Source organism: Pogoniulus pusillus, chromosome 6, assembly GCF_015220805.1.
Source record: "Pogoniulus pusillus isolate bPogPus1 chromosome 6, bPogPus1.pri, whole genome shotgun sequence".
Taxonomy (NCBI): Eukaryota; Metazoa; Chordata; class Aves; order Piciformes; family Lybiidae; genus Pogoniulus; species Pogoniulus pusillus.
This window is the reverse complement of record NC_087269.1, coordinates 35,553,127-35,570,429: the sequence shown is the minus strand read 5'-3', so window position 1 is coordinate 35,570,429 and position 17,303 is coordinate 35,553,127. Positions and strand designations below refer to the sequence as shown.

At 41.4% G+C, this 17,303-nt stretch overlaps 2 long non-coding RNA genes across 2 annotated transcripts in view; both read right to left on the bottom strand.

Moving 5' to 3' along the window:
- The window catches only part of LOC135176281 (uncharacterized), a 278,618-nt gene extending 277,434 nt beyond the window's left edge, over positions 1–1,184 (bottom strand). Inside the window, exon 1 of the long non-coding RNA XR_010302593.1 lies at positions 1,022–1,184. This is a non-coding gene — a long non-coding RNA (uncharacterized LOC135176281). The remainder of the gene's footprint in view (positions 1–1,021) is intronic.
- Positions 1,185–2,604: 1,420 nt separating this feature from the next.
- LOC135176284 (uncharacterized) overlaps positions 2,605–17,303 on the bottom strand; it is an 81,600-nt gene continuing 66,901 nt past the window's right edge. The window contains exons 3-4 of the long non-coding RNA XR_010302599.1: positions 16,896–16,964; positions 2,605–2,704 (exon numbers count right to left, since the gene is read on the bottom strand). This is a non-coding gene — a long non-coding RNA (uncharacterized LOC135176284). The remainder of the gene's footprint in view (positions 2,705–16,895; positions 16,965–17,303) is intronic.

Sequence of the window (17,303 nt, the reverse complement as noted above, 5' to 3'; positions counted from 1 at the left end):
TGCAAGCAAATTTTATAGGGAAGTGAAAATATTTCTGAAGTATTTTAAGAGGTGAAGTCTGTGTTTTACCTTTCATTGTATCAAGCCAAGTCCTCAGCGGGTACAAAACACTACAGCTCTATTTCAGTCAACAAAGGCACTTCAGAAACTGGCCTTGTCCCTCTCCAAACAATACCAATAGCATACGTGCATGTGTGTGTGTGGTTTTTTTCATATCCCCTTCTTCGAATTTAGCCTTAAGAGAAAGCTCAGAGAATCCATTTGAATACAGCTCAAACTCAGAGTATTTCAGTGGATTCGTATTTGACCACAGAATGCCAGCCTTTAAAGCTGCATTCGGGGGCAGGGGAAGGTTCTTTTATAGAAACCCAGAAGTGAGAAGAGTAAACTCAAAGCCTTGACACATAGTAACAGTTTTCCAGACAACCTGTTTTCGAGAGAACCAAATACCTATTTTGAAAGCAAAGGTGAGGTACGACTCCACGGATTTTCTGTAACACTGCCTAGCCCTAGGCAGCTTTTGCAGGCACTGCAGCCGGTCAGAGCTACTCCTCTCCTGCATTCACTATTGTCTCGGCAGCCATTTCTGCGTCCTTTTCGAGAGTACCTCGCTCCTTGTGGCACAGACTCTAGACGACGCAGCCCCAGGAAGCCGCTTCGGCGCAGAGGCCGGCAGCTGGCGGCCCGCAGGCAGCCCCAGGCCTGCCCTCCCTGCTCTCCCAATGCTCCTCCTAAGGCGACAACCGGCACAGAGGAGTGCAGCGTTCCCCTTTCCTCTCCTATACTGCCACAGCCAGACCCGCCAAACTCTCTTATTACACTGGAGACGAAAACAAACAAACGATCCTCCTGCCATTTTCCCGTCTGGTTTCGGGGCACTGCAGCGGCTCTGCTGCCTGAGGGACCCTGTAGCAAAGCCCGGCCGGGCCCCACCTGCCACTACCCACCATCTACCCAAACGGAAACAAGCAAGCAAACAAACACCCCAAAACCACAGAGAGAGAGACACCAAAAAACTCACGAGTGAAAACCGGTTGCTAAACACAGTCCTCTTTGTCTTCCCAGCTCCGGCAGCGGCCCGCCGCCGCGGTGGCGCAGGTTAAACATGGCGTCGGCCCGCAGCGCAGGTGTGCGGCAGGTGCGCTCGCACGTGTGCTCGCACGTGCTGGGGCACCCGCACCGCTCCCGCCCACGCCAGGGTAACCGAACCGGACCGGACCGGACCGGACCGGCCCCCGGACCTGCCCTGCCACTGACCCGCAACGTCGGCCTCATTAGGTGAGGTACAAAGTGAAGTGAAATCAGCTGGAACAAAAAGAGGCAGCTGCAGAAACAGCTGAAACCCTGAGTGCCAGAGCCTGGTTTTAGTTTCCCTGGATGCAGGAGAGCACGGGCAGCTGTCTTACATGGGAAAGTGACTCTAGATGACTTCTGAGCCCAAGGAAATCAGTCCCACAAAGCTACTCCTTCATTTTTGTGAGACCATCTCCTTACCACTGATTCAGGGAGAGTAAGGAGCAAGCAACAGTGGCAAGTCAGGGAACACCTCTAGTCCAGGCACATCGCAATACAGCCCAGCACAACTGGCTCGGAAAGCGCTGACACTGGAAAGCAAAACCGTCCTGTTTGTAACACTGAAGCAGTGATGAAAGCATGAGCTGGCTTTTTCGTCACTCCTCGTCACTGGCTGGTCTGGGATATTTTGAGCAGACGTTGCCATGTGATGGCTGGCATTTCCAGCAGCAGAAGCTGCTTCCGAAGCAGAAGCAAGCACTTCCACCCAGAGACAACCACATGCACAAGAGTCAGCTCCTGTGCACCCGGCAAGGCACTGGTGATAGTGTGACAGGGGAACAGATGTGACCGAGTGGCTCAAGTGACAACTACGGAGCTGAGTACAACCTGAAGGTGTGGATGTATCCCTGGAGTGGTAAACTTAATTCAAAAAGATGAGAAGCAGGAGTGTTTGCATCTCTTTGAATGTATCTTCTTTAGCAGGAGAACGACTGGGACTGCTGTGTGCTCCTCCAGCTCTGTCAGTCACACTGCTGCATGTGGCCAGGATGTGACTGATACACCCTGACACAACATATCAAAATGTCAAATTAAATAGAAACATATCAGGATATTCTGTCAGTAAAAATGTGACAAGATAATGCTATTATGAAGTAGCTTTTTTTTTTTTTTGGGGGGGGGAAGAAAAAAGAAAAGAAAAACAAAGTCTAATATTCAGAACTTATGAATTATAATCAAGGGGACACAGTCTCAAGTTGTGCCAGGGTAGGTATAGGCTGGATATTAGGAAGAAGTTCTTCACAGAGAGAGTGATTTCCCATTGGAATGGGATGCCCAGGGAGGTGGTGGAGGCACCGTCCCTGGGGGTCTTCAAGAAAAGACTGGATGAGGCACTTAGTGCCATGGTCGAGTTGACTGGATAGGGCTGGGTGATAGGCTGGACTGGATGATCTTGGAGGTCTCTTCCAACCTGGTTGATTCTATGATTCTATGATTCTATAATCACAACGTTGGGTAACAGCGTGAAAGCCACAATTGTTTCATGATAACGTCACAGCTCCAACAAAGACCATGAAAAATTACCAGAATAAGAAAATTAATCCTCACATAATCCACACTTTCAATTGTATTTCAGAAAATACCATGAAACCAAAGTGCCAGAGTGCCACAGACCAGGACAGTGGGATTCCTAGGGGAGAAAAAGCTCAAATGTAGCCGGAAAAACTGCGTGAAAACATCTAGGTTATCACTTCAAAGCCATGACAATACTTTAGGTTTCCTGGAGCATTAATTTACCACCATGCAGTCTGAGACTCCAACAATTAACTAATTAACAAGGTATCCTTAAACACATTAACAAGTTCAGTCTACAGAAACACTCTGAAAATGGAACAGAGCTTATCAACCATTTATACATGCAACTTTTTTTCAAAGACCAATAAATGAGGCCCCCAGAATGAGTGCTCTTCCAGCAGCCTTGTTTCTATAGTAAGAAGCTGAGGCTCTGACATTTATTGACATTTTTAAGATTTGTGTTTGAACACTTACAAACAAGTACCCTTGAAGAGAAGACCAGTACCAGCACACATCATAAACAGGAGAAAACACTGCTACCAAGGTTCATAAACAATGACGTCAGCACATGCTCCTGAGGTCTTGTCCTCAAGTGCCTTCTCTGGCTTAGCACTGTTAGCTCCAGAGGACACACATTCAAGACTTTCTTCCTTAGTAAGAAGACCTCTTTGACTGCTCACATTGCAGAGCCCTCTGCCTGCATGCTTCCAGTTGAAGGCTGCAAGTGCATTCTATGCCTGATTTGACCTGCCTGTTTTATTCTTCTGCATGGTGGGAGGACAGTGAACCATCCTTTTACTGCCTTAATTACAAACATCACAGAATCATAGAATACATCCAGTTGTAAGAGACCTCAAAGATCATCCAGTCCAACCCTGGACCCATCACGGAAATGTCAACACTAACCCATGTCCCTAAACACAGTGCTTGCAGCTCTATGTATGTATTTATAAAAGCTGAGGAAGGTGACAAATTTCTAGCTAGGAATTTCCAGAAGTTGCAAAGTAACCAAACATCCACTTGCCACTAGTTTTCAATCAGATTTAGACACTTAACTCCTTTGGGTCTGCTTGAAAGACTCACTCCAAAACTAACAAAATGCCAAAAATGAGCAGCAACATAAACTGTACAAAGCAAACTGAAATAATTTCAGCTACAATTATGTCTCTGAAGTTTGCATTAATACAAATATGATTTGGTCAAAGTGAAAGCATGCCTTTAGTGCTGGCATTACTCTCAGTTTCAAAAATAAAGCACTATAGCTGTGGCTTCAAGCAAGCTTGTAAAAGCAACAAATTACACTCATACTGTTTTTCCAGTTGCTTGAAATGCCAGACATGCTCATATTAAGGGGAAAAAACATTCATTCAACTGTTTTTTATGTCTTGTGAAATGTTCTGCTTTGTAGTTGGTCTTCTTTTATAAGCATTATTTTAAAGCATAGAGTCAAGGTACTGTGATGTTCTGAGGATCTGCTGTAGTGATCAGCAATTATATCTCCTTTCTTCTTCTGCAGTAGTTATACAATAAATTTTACAGTCTCTACCCTACATCACCCTCTTCAACACCATTTGACTTAAATCATGCACAGGGTCAGAATTTAAGATTGCCGAGGGAAAAGCACAGAGTTCTGTGACTATCTAAAGTAATCTCTTTTGAAGTTGTAGCTGACTTGACAAAATACATCAGAAAGAAAAAAATTGCCTTTTTTTTTTTTTTAAATTGAGTAGATCTCAACAGTCCTCAGACCTATCAATCCAAACACATTTTTTTCCAACCTTTGGGCTTGCACTCACTGCACAATGGCTAAAACTCTTTCTGTGCCTCTTATAATATTATTGTTAGCACCTACAAATGTGGATTCTAGTAGAAGAAAAAACAGGTAATTTTGCTAACAATGCATGAAGCAAAATAAAATATATAGTCATTTGGTATGCCTGGAATGATGGCTACTGCAAAAAAAAGGTATCATGGAAGGCCAAAATAGGCCTGTCCAGGCATAATCACCCACTCCCTCCTTCCTTCTGCTGCAGTGGAAGTAATGCAGGTAAAGACAAAAGGCTTGGAACCATCAAGTCCACTCTGCTATGCTAAACAAAGTTGTTATGAAAATTAATTATCAAATACGGATTATGAATATTATTTTCTGTCTGAATATTATTTTTATTAGTAATATCCAAAACTTCAGGAAAATTCTTTTGGATTCTCAGTTGACAGGAAGATGTTGCACAAAGGGTATTTATTAATACAGAATTAATCAAACAGAACTTGGAAAATAGGGAAGCAAACCAGCAAAAATCCAAAACTACAGAGCAGGCACATATACTCACAACCTGCTGGTTCCCTGAGTATGCTTCCCATATAAAGATGCTTCCAAAACCATGATTATGATCCCGGGGGTAATAATACAAAATATTCCAGGCAGAGAGAAGAAGAGGAGAACTGAGTTTGCTCTGGCCGGCACGATTCCCAGTTAAAATGACCTGCAAATGGGATGCTGTTTGGATGGATAGTCAGCACTTAAAGGCATGGCTTCTAAATCATTGCCCCACTAAAGTCATTATTTTGACAATTAAACTGGCCAATAGGCACTAGCATCATTGTTTTGGCCAACGAATTCAAAACTTCATGCCTCGTGTGACTACACAGGCATGTCGAGGGGTAGCATCACACACGGTGACACTGGGCTCCTGGCCCTTGGGGCCATACCCTCCTTTCTTTGACTGCTCCTGACTCCATATTCAGACCCTGATATGGGAGGAGGAAAGCTGTGGCTAAAACCAGTCTGGCAGGATTTCTGCCCTGCCAGGACAAAGGTGTATACAATTGTTTATGCATGGCCTGTGCTTTCCCAAATATGGGTAAAGCAAGCCCCTGGCTTCACCTAATATGGTTAGTTTGGGCAATGTGCCATTTTGATTGGCTAATCTCTGTGGTCAAATGGAACCATCAGACTAAGGCAATTGATAAAATAGGAGCAAAGTTGTAAACAATATGCTCTGCCTCAACTTGTTTTGCTTTGCTCTGCCTTGCCATGCTGTTGCCATGCTTCAGACCAGCTTTGCTGTCTAATACCTGGAAACTTTGCTGTGCCTCAGTTTACCAGGGAGAGGCATTAAGTGCCTTCACACAGAAGGCAAGAATTACTGCCAAAAGATACCCAAAACCCACAGCCAGCCTAGCATGAATTGAAAGTGGTAAGCTGCTCCTTGCTGGAGAGCTTGCCTAGAGAGACCTCGCCACAGTCTGCACGGTGAAAGAGAGCAGGTTACTGCCACCAGCAAGACACTGTCTTTGCCTGCACACCTGCAAACCTCTCCGCAAAGTCTGGAGCCCTGGAAAGGACCCATCCACTCAAGAAAGGACCAAGACCAGGTCAGAGACCATGCCAGCCCCAGCACCTTGCCAGAGCCCTGGGGAAACTTCAACAGCTTTCAATGGGTACTATACCACTGACAGCAATCCTCCAAGTGTTTTGGGTACTGTCTGGAACTACTATTCAGCCCCAGAAATCCAGAAATACTAGTTTGTGAATAAATACTCTAAAAAGCCTCTTTGTAAAAAGCTTTTGCTTTGGTTTGGTCCTGTTCTGTAACTAACATTGTGCCTTCTGCTTTAGCAGAAAGCAGCCTCTTGAGCCCCCTTAGAGGGCAAGTGGCATATTGCACCACAAGAATCTTTCCAAAAGCTCAAATTAATGTTTTGTAATTTTCTGGTTTTGCTTGACTGTTTAAATTGCCTGTTCCCTATGTAAATACCCATAACTGTGTGTTCAAACATTATAAATAAGTTTTCTGATGAGATTTATTATTAATAAATGTATTTTCATAGTTCATTAATACTTCTGCCTGGTTATTACTATCAAAATTAATAATAATAATTCAAAAAGTTCGTAAAATTCATCCATATTACATCAAAAGGTTTTGGTTTTATTGTGAATTCCAAATTATATTTTAGTCAGTCTTTCTACACAAACCCCTATATAACAGGAAATAAAATAGCTGTCACTGTATTTCTATTTTAAATAGCTGTATTATATATTGCAAATATATAATAGCAATTACGTTTGCTATCACATAATCAAGTCTTAGTAGGGATGGATTTTTTGTACAATATAGTCCACAGTCATATGTGCACTTTGTAAAGTTGTTCAAATAGACTTGGAAAGTAGAATGTGTTTGTTACAAGAAAGAGGGCTGTTGGGTAATGATATTTATTCCTTTACCTATCACAGTGAAAGGCTTCAGTGTTGAATGTATTATTCTAAAAGATTTGATTGAAAATCTTAAGATGTGATGCTTGAGAAGAAAGCATTTTAAATTCCACATAAGAAAATTAAGCATGCTTAATGAAAGAAATAATTTGCATGGATCAGATTTTCATGTTGGCTGAGCATATTCAGTCCCCCTGAGCTCAGTGTGGCTATGCCAATGTAAAAAAGTTGGGTTCTATAACAAAAATATGTAAGAAAATGTGTTTAGTCTGAATATTTATCTCTCTGTGCTGACTTTCAGTCAAATATAAGGAACACATGATTCTGTGAACTTTGAAATGAGAAGAAATATGGCAATCAAAATTTTGTTAAATGATACAAGTATTTATGGAAAAAGTTCTAGCTGATGTTAGTCAATCATTAGGCTTACAGTCTGAGTCACTTGAAAACAACTTCCAATTACTTGGCACAGGAAGAAATGTGCTATGTTCATAGAGTGAGTCCGTTCAACTAGAGAGTAAGGACTACATTCACAAAACGTCTTGAGTCTTAAAACATGCTTTAAGCTTCACTTCAAACTATCAGGTTTTCCAGACAGAAACTGCTACAGTGATTAAAGAATTCTTTAGTGTAAAGTGAATCAGCCAGTAATATTTTGATCTCTAACAAAGTTGCACTTTTTCCATGCAGTTACCCCAAACCCTGAAACTTGTCAATAACTGTCAGTGGGTTGGGGTTTTTATTAAACAGGGCAGCATAGAAGGATATTTCAGTTATTTCACCGCAAGTCTTGAATCACCTTGGGGAAACATCTGGATCTTTTCATTGATGACATTCACAGACAAAGCATTTAGTTTTCTGATATGAGTCTCAACTAAGTTACCTGCTTTAAGTACACAAGTTGAATTCTCCCTACAGTAGGCATTAGAAAAACAGCACCAGTATCAATGAAGACCTTATTTGCTCTATTTGATACATGTTGGAATACATGCTCGGTAGGTCCTGCATACCAACCACTTCTGCTGTTGTAGCTGCACTGTCACAGATCAGCTGTCATGTGTGAAAAGCATGTGTGGTTGAAACTATTGAAGATGGCAGCTGTCACTGGGACTGAAATAGTCAGGTTGCAGGCTGTGAGACTGAGTTTACTCCCTTATATTGTAGGTGTCATGTTCCTTTAATGCATCTATTTTGACTGACTTCTTTCATTATTATCTTACACTAGGCCTACTCTCTGATGAGGAATGGCAGGTTTTACTTATATAACTAGTCCTGAAATTTTGCTGATTTTTCTCAGAGGGAAGGCTCAGTTCTCCAGCTCTTTATAATAACTCTTGTTTTCACCCCATCAGAGAGCCATTTGGAAGCTCAATTCTAAATTTTACAAAGATAAAGTTAATAAAACATAGCTTTTAGGTAGTGAAGTGGCTCTTACAATATTTCTTATTCCCTGGTCCAATTTTCTCTAAAATGAAACACCTAGGGAAATCCAAACATTTCAGAACTAACAAAACCTTGTTGCCTCCCTACTTAGGTTTCATTGTTGATAGGCTGAAGTATAAGCTTTTCCTGAAGATTTCCAACATTTAGGTGCCTATCACCTTTCTCTCCAGTATAGACTACCCAAATAATCTAGCATGCATTTGTGCTACATCTTCCACCCAGACCCCAAAGAAGAAGAGATTTTTTTTCCCTTTTCTCCTGTATTGTCATTTATGATGGTAAAACCTATAGGAAAGAGTCAAGCAAAGAACCACAAGGACAACTCAGGGACTTGAGCATCTCCCCTACAAAGAGAGAATGAGAAACCTGTGTTTGTTTAGTCTGGAGAAGAGAAGACTGAGAAGAGATCTGATCAACGTGTACAAATATCTGAGGGGTGGCTGTCAAGTGGATGGGGTCAATCTCTTTTTGCTAGCAGCAGCAACAGGACAAAGAGCAATGGCCACCAATTGGAATAGAGAAGGTTTCACCTCAACATGAGGAGAAACTTCTTTATAGTAAGAGTGACAGAGCAGTGGAACAGGTTGTGGATTCTCCTTCTCTGGAGACTTTCAAAACCCACCTGGATGTGTTCCTGAGCAAACTACCCTGTGATCATGCCTTGGCAGGGAGGTTGGACTCGATGATCTCTGGAGGTCCCTTCCAACCTCTAAAGTTCTGCGGTTCTGTGATCTGTTATTTTTTCCCCCTCTCTCTGTTCTTCTGTCTTTTCATTTTCACTCATCTCTTTGGATCAAAGTGGAAGGAAGGACATGTAAGCATCATTAGTTTGTGGACCTACAGGCGTATATAGCATTGTGACAGACATCACCAAAAAATGAAGCACTTCAGCTAATCCCCAGGACTGGCTCCTGGCACTGGCACCCAGCAGACAAGTGCTGGAATTTTCAAAAGAACCTTGCCCTGTTTAAGATGCTGACAACCTGTCAAGCAGGGTGCTCACTAGCATACATGTAGCACTGAGGCCATATAGATTCTGCCTGTCCAGAGTGCTATGCCTGAAAGGTCAAAAAGTAGTTTAAACTTTCTGCCCTGGCTTTTATCAGGTTTATTTTTATCTCTTTTGGAACACTGGGCAAAAGTACAATATATTAGTTTCTGTTGTGATAGGAGAAATACTATACTTGCTCACAGTTCCAATAAAAGCTCCTTCTTGCAAGTCATTTCAAAAATGTTGTCTGTCTGTCCAAAACAGTTCTGGAATTCTTGCTATCCTAATCCAAGTTCAGGATTAATTCAGTGAATTCAGCCTCCCACATCTGGAGCACCCCCAGCAGTATCGCTTTATTTTTAGGGGGCCAGAGCTAGTAGATTTTTATGTTTTGATTTCTCACATCTAGATGCCTTTTTATGTCACATTTCTACAACATCTGAAAATCTGCTACACTCAAGATAAATCCACCTAATGAAGGTCATGGAGTTCTGCCAGGTACAAAACAGTGCAGAATTTGTCTCCTTGTTTTCATGATGGAGTGCTCCATCAGCAAGAGAAATTGCTGTCTAGTTATGGCAAGAACATTTTGATGCTACTGCATACATAATTTTCCTTTAAGATGGCTGCAGTTGAAGAATCTTAACGAAAAAGTGTTTGGTTTAATTAACAAAAATACTATATGGGGAACTATACCAATTCAGTTCAAGTCATTTACTGAAAATGGGTTGAGGCTTTCCTAAAATTCAAATTTTTACAGTAACTTGCCTCAACTGCTTCCTTACAAAACCACAATAGCACCAGAGGGGCAAGTATCAAGACTTTACAGAATCAAAGAATAGATGACACTGGAAGACACCTCAGGAGACTGGCAAATCCAGCCACCCTTCTCAAAGCAGGGTCAACTTGAGAATGTTGCTTAGGGCCAGGACCAGATGGGCTTTTAAACTGCTTAGTGTACTAAGCAGGACGAGGCTTCAGGATAAGTTCAGTGACTCATCTTCTAAAGTATTGTTTTAAATTTTGGAAATGTTGATGTGTCCTACAAAAGATTAGTTCCTGGAGTTTAATAACAACACTTTTAATTTACATCTGAATCGAACCTCTGTGCCACCAGTTACTGATGAGCTTAGTATAGCTGTGAGCAATAACAGTATAAAAAGACCAGTATAAAAGACCAACTGCATATTTTCAGAGGAATGATTTAGAGCTAAAGATCTGAGTCTTTATAGGCAATATTCTGATGAAAGTCTTTTTTCATAGATTCCTATTAAGCTGCATTTGGAGAAATAAATATAAGTTTTCTGAAAACCAACCATAAATATATACATAAATAATTCCCTTTAAAATAGAAACATAGAATCAACCAGGTTGGAAGAGACCTCCAAGATCATCCAGTCCAGCCTAGCACCCAGCCCTAGTCAGTCAACTAGACCATGGCACCAAGTGCCTCATCCAGGCTTTTCTTGAACACTTCCAGGGATGGCGACTCCACCACCTCCCTGGGCAGCCCATTCCAATGGCAAATCACTCTCTCTGGAAAGAACTTCCTCCTAATATCCAGCCTAGATCTCCCCCAGCACAACTTGAGACTGTGTCCCCTTGTTCTATTGCTGGTTGCCTGGCAGAAGAGACTGACCCCCACCTGGCTACAGCCTCTCTTCAGGTAGTTGTAGACAGCAATGAGGTCACCCCTGAGCCTCCTCTTCTCTAGGCTAAACACTCCCAGCTCCCTCAGCCTCTCCTCATAGGGTTTGTGTTCCAGGCCCCTCACCAGCTTTGTCACCCTTCTCTGGACACATTCCAGCACCTCAACAACTCTCTTGAATTGAGGAGCCCAGAACTGGACACAGTACTCAAGGTGTGGCCTGACCAGTGTTGAGTACAAGGGGCAGAATAACCTCCCTTGTCCTGCTGGCCACACTGTTCCTGATCCAGGCCAGGATGCCATTGGATCTCTTGGCCACCTGGGCACACTGCTGGCTCATCTTCAGCTACTATCTACCAGTATCCCCAGGCCCCTTTCTGCCTGGCTGCTTTTGGAAGACCTTGAATTTCAACATTTCTCAAAAAATCTCTCTGGTCAGAATCAAGACTTGAAGAAGAGCTCTAATTTGCCTTGTTCCATATACATTACTTCATTCTGAAAATGGAAAAGGCTAAAGTTCTTTGAACAAAATCTTTACTGGGGATGAAGCAGCCCTCTAAAGCATCAAGTTTCCACGTCAAGCGGGTTCTGATGAGCAGACTCTGATGTACTGATTACCACTGGGTAAGCCTCTGTGGATCAGTGCAACAACCAAAGTGGAGGTGCAAAATTTAGAGTTACCACAAAAAGCTGGATGCATGCCTTAATCCAATATATGATTTTATTTGCAGAGAGGTAGCTCAGGAATGTATTTTCTTACAGAGTCACAGACAAAATCAAGGCTGCTTAGTTTTGCCCTCCCCTACAGTACAGTGAGCTCTGTATGCTTTGGTTATATGCATGGAGCAAATAAATTGTGTAACTAGAGCGTGCAAACCAGATCTGACGTATGCCACACTGATCTGATTTCACATTACATAAATGCCTGACAAGTGTAATAAATAAACCAGACCACATTAATTGCTTTTCTGAGTCTCCTAAAATCCATGGAACTTATTCCTAAACTTGATTCTTCTAGCCAAAAAGAAACAAATAGCAGCCAGTCATTCCCACTTACCATCTGCAGCCTCCTAAGTTGCAAGCTCATGCAGGAAAACCAACTAAGGAGCCTATGAAACTTGCCCTTCATTGTGTACATTATCTTTGGAAAACTTATTTTAAAATCTGCAAGCAACATGCATAGTTCCCAAAAAAATCATTAGGTGGCATAAGAACATGAATTAACACGTGAAAGGTCTTTAAAATACCTGGAAAGATTAAAACATTTGACCTTGGGCACATGACAAGTACTGCCAAAAATCAAGAGTATTTAAAATTCTCCAGTCAAAACCCCCAGGACATTAGTACACAATGTGCACATGGACATGCACTAGAAATTTCATTTGACACTATCATTTCACTACCACTGTCAGTTTTACTCTCTTCCAGGAAGGTCTTTGGGGTTTGGACTCTCTCACTGTAATCAGAAGCCCCCCACAAGAATTGGGCCTTGATTGTAGACAGAACATCTAAGTGACTTGGTGATGTATACTAATCCAATACCAGTACTACAGGACTTACTTGCTGAATTCATGCTCTTCATAAAGTTATCATTAAATAACATTATTTCTTACAGTAGTACAATGAAATAAGATATTGAAGTCTAATATCATCCTCCTAACATTTATTACAGTTCTGTTATCATTTTATGATTAAAACCTAGCATCAATGAATGTCTTTGGATTATTCATATTATTTTCCAGTCTAGCAATCACAAGGAGACTTTACAGTTCATTCAGACAGAGAATTTATAGAAGGCAGTGGAGAACATTGGTTAAAATTTATTTGAAAACATTTCAGATGTGACTGTCCATTGGAACAGTCTTTATTTTCCTTTTTGTGTTTGCTGATTCTTTCTAGATTAAATAAACTTTGTCTTAGCTTTTAGACACAACAGCACATTCCTAGCACTCTCCCAGAAAGTATCACAGTATCACCAAGGTTGGAAGAGACCTCACAGATCATCAAGTCCAACCCTTCACCACAGAGCTCAAGGCTAGACCATGGCACCAAGTGCCACGTCCAATCTTGCCTTGAACAGCTCCAGGGACGGCGACTCCACCACCTCCCTGGGCAGCCCATTCCAGTGTCCAATGACTCTCTCAGTGAAGAACTTTCTCCTCACCTCAAGCCTAAATCTCCCCTGGCGCAGCCTGAGGCTGTGTCCTCTTGTTCTGGCACTGGCCACCTGAGAGAAGAGAGCAACCTCCTCCTGGCCACAACCTCCCCTCAGGTAGTTGTAGACAGCAATAAGGTCACCCCTGAGCCTCCTCTTCTCCAGGCTAACCAATCCCAGCTCCCTCAGCCTCTCCTCGTAGGGCTGTGCTCAAGGCCTCTCACCAGCCTCATCGCCCTTCTCTGGACACGCTCAAAGGCTTCCTTCCCTAATGCTCCTTCAGACTGGTAAGTCAGAATTCCTATGCCCATGCCCTGGAGAAAAGGTCCTGAACCTTTTTTCCTCCTCTGTGTAAGAACAGGTATCTACTCCAATGTCAATTCTCAGTTCAGTATAGTGATAACTGTTGGCAGGGTTTTTTTTCCATTAAATACACCCTTCATCTTCTTGAGGTGTTTTATCAATTTATCCTGAGTCAGTTTATTTCACCTCTCTGGACTTCACAATTCCAGCTGCTTCTTCTGCTCTAATAAATTTTAATTTTGGCCATATTTTTCTATTACTTAGTGACAGGTAGGGTGAATGCTTTTTACTAAAGAAGAAATTTCAGCCTCAGGACCTCTCATACTTTGGGAGTCTAGGAGCCAGATGGTCTCTTTAGCTCATCAATGTGTTTATTTCTGATCAGAGTAAAAACAAACAAACAAACAGACAGACAACCTACCTACCTACCTTTTCTTTTGCTCAGCCCCAAAAGTGACTTCCTAATCTATTTTTTTTTTTTTTTTTGAGCAAGGTCTTTGGCAATACTCTACACTCAGACAAGATCTTTGTCAGGTTTTTGCCACGTATAGGAACATTTACCTGCTCCTTTTGCCTAGAAGGGAGTTTAGGTCTTCATGCTCTACTGGGATTTACCTCACAATGGTCAGTGGATACATGCCACTTCACAGCACTTGAAGAGCTGGCCCAGGGTTGCAAATTTACAGTTACTTTGCATTAAAGGAGCTACTAAAATTATTCACTTAAAGCTTTAAGCATAGAAAGGCACTTTATCTTTTATTGTTATTATTACTAGATGTCAACCTTCCTGAGAGTAATAATTCTCATTTTAATTAGATGTATGTCTTATATACTCTTAACTGCATTAATTAGGAGGAAGCAGTATTGGACATGTGTAGAATTCTGTCTTAGTAAATCAGGATCCCCTTAATTCTCTCCTTTCCCCATCACACTTCATAACTTTTCCCATGGAGAAGGTTCATATCCAGAGCTGTGAGGAATGTAAGTAGAAGAAGAGAAAAGTAGAATGATACGCAGTTCAGAGGCAGCATTGTTTCCTTCTGCAGCTCTGCATGATTCCTGAGTCATTATCTGATTTTTGGGGGGGTTGGGGGGGAATAAGAAAGACCAACAAACAAACAAGAATGTTCCAGAAATCCTGGTTGCTTCTGATAAAAGTTTTTTTGTTTGTTTGTTTTAATCTCAATCTGCTCCACTTATCTTCTGCATTATTTCCCTGAGTGAACTCCTGAAATTTAGGACTGTGTGAACACTCAGAAAACCTAGCTTTAAAAATTATCATGAAACCACAGAACCACTAACCAAGTTTGGAACAGACCTCTTAAGGGTTGAAGTCTGACCTGTTTCTCAAAGAAGGATCAGTGATGGGATCAGACCAGATTCCTCAGGGCTTTATCTAGCTGTTTCATGGAATCTTTCAAAGATGGAAGTTGCAAAACTACTCTGGGCAGCCTGCTTCACTACTGAACTGGTTTTTATTTTAGTCATCTTTTGTTCCAATTAACACCCATTGCCTCATGCCCTGCTTCTATGCACCACTGTGAAAGGGCATTTGTAATCTCCTCCAAGGTTCCAGTTGACTGCTGTTAGGTGCTTCTAAAACCATCCCAATTCTAGATAACAAGAACCATTTCCTTAGCCTCATCTTAAAAGACAAATGCTCAAGCCCCCCAAGGATCTTGGCAGCCCTCTGCTAAATTGCTTTGCTTTATCAACATCTGTCCTGTATTGCTAGGAATGAGACTGGACAGAGCTTCCAGATGCAGTCTCACACGTGTCAAGTACTTCCTTCAGTCTTCTAACTCTGTCCTGGCTTGTACTGCCTGAAATGCTGTTGGCCTTCTTTGCTGCAAGGGCACACACACCACAAGTTGATGGCCAGTTTACTCTCTGCCAGGACACCCAGGTCTCTTTCAGCAGAGCTGCTCCCTAGCAAGGCAGGCTGCTCCAGCCCACACAATTGCTTCAGGTTCTTTCTTCCCGGCTGCAGGACTTGTTTTCTTTTGTGCCCTTGTGCTTCTCATTTGGAAACCTGCTTAGTCTGCACTCGTATTACCTCTTCCAGGCCACTGACAAAGATGCTAACAAGACTGGGTTCAGGAGTTGCCCCCATGGTACAGCTGTCATGGGCCTATGGGTATGTTCTGTTAACAATTGCCTTCAGAGCCTGGACCATACAATTAGTTCTTCAGCCACCCAAACTGTAGCGTGAGACAGTGCTGGAAGGTCTGATATTGTCTTTAGAAAATGATTGTATTTAGCAAAAAGGATTGTATTTAGCAATTATTCTGTTTGGAAAAATACATCTTGGAGAGAACTTTAAACACTTAACTTTATAAAATGTTGGGGTTTTTCACTCCAGTATTTGCAATCCTACCCTGTCTTTAGTGGTTTGGAAAAACTGTAGACTCAATACTGGTATCAGACCAGCTCTTCACTGCAGCTATACCACTGTCACAAAGTCTCTTAAGACATCTGTCAATGTAAGTGATAACAATGTCAAGCTCTAACCCTTTCCAGCCAGGTGATTCAGGGTAGCAATAGTTTATCGCTGTTTTTTTCCAGCCATGTTGACAGGACTGGGCAATGTTTTATTCATGGTGAAATTAAAGTCTTCTGATGAGATGTAGGGTTGAGTGTGTGTGTTTCTTTGAACAAAAAGTTTGGTGCCAGGCATTAGAATGCTTTTGATATGACATGCAAATCAGAGCAGATGACAGCTCTGATTTCTGAGCAGTCCTGCGGCATTTGGCAGTGCTTTAGTTGCTTTCTTTCCATATTGCTAGTGTAGTCAAAAGCAATTGTTTCAATTAGCCCTTTAGAGTACAGCCATGTCAATGTCTTGCATAAATACAATGATCCCTACAGCAATATGTAAAAATGCCTCTTTTCACATCTCACAGCTTCTGAGTTGACTTCTGCAGTAGTGTAATTAAGTCTAATTAAGTAGACTTATGGAGTTACACTAATGGTTATGTATAAGTACATGTCCCTTGTAGCTATTTGTTCAAGGCAGTCTTCCTATCATTTAACTTGCTTCAATTATGCATATCACATTTTGCCTGCTGCTGGTTTTGCATGGTAATTTCATAGAAGTAAACGTGACCTACAGGATTTTCAATATTATTAACTTAAGATCTGAAGAGATTTGACATATGACTTAGTTGCTTTCCACTACTTTTTAAATCCAACTGCTACTAAAATTACTCATTGCGCTTAAGACTTATTTCATTTGTACTTCAATTATGACACAAGAAAATCAGAAAATAGATGAACTTTAAATAAGTATTTTCTCTATATTTTAATTAGAAAGATTTTTAAATGAAAGGTTTAGAATCTTTTTTATACAGAAATTCATTATTACATTAATGCATATTTCTTACCTTAGTCAAACTGTATTTTACTGACAGTAGATTTACCAAATTGACTGTCTTTGCTCTTCAAGAACTCAGCTTATACAATGTCAAGTTGAGAGACTTGAGAAACATTATATTATTTAGCTAGAACTTGATGAGCTGGCTTGAAGGTACATTTCTTGTCTTAGTTCGCTTACCTGAAATGGTATGCTCTTTTCCCATCAAAAAAGTTAATCCAGCATTCATCTTCTAGATGTAAACAAATCCTGGAAATAAAGCAAAGCAATGCCTCAAAAAATGAGCAGACTTACACATGTACATTCTTCACCTTCAGCCACAGTTTCAGATTTTAATTTCCTTTGGGACTGGATTCAGCAAGCCTCCTAAACCAATGAAGCAACTCTGGCAAGTGCTACCAACTTGTTATTTAGTATATTCCTGGATTTAGAACTTTTTGTTGATGTGCTGGCTGAGGGGAAGTATCTGTAACATCCAGTTATGCTCTAAACTGCCCACAGTGTTTCAGTGAGGAAAGAGTTCTGCTATACATTTTATGTATAAGACTCAACATATGTGAACAGCGTGGGGTTTTTACCAAACCAAAG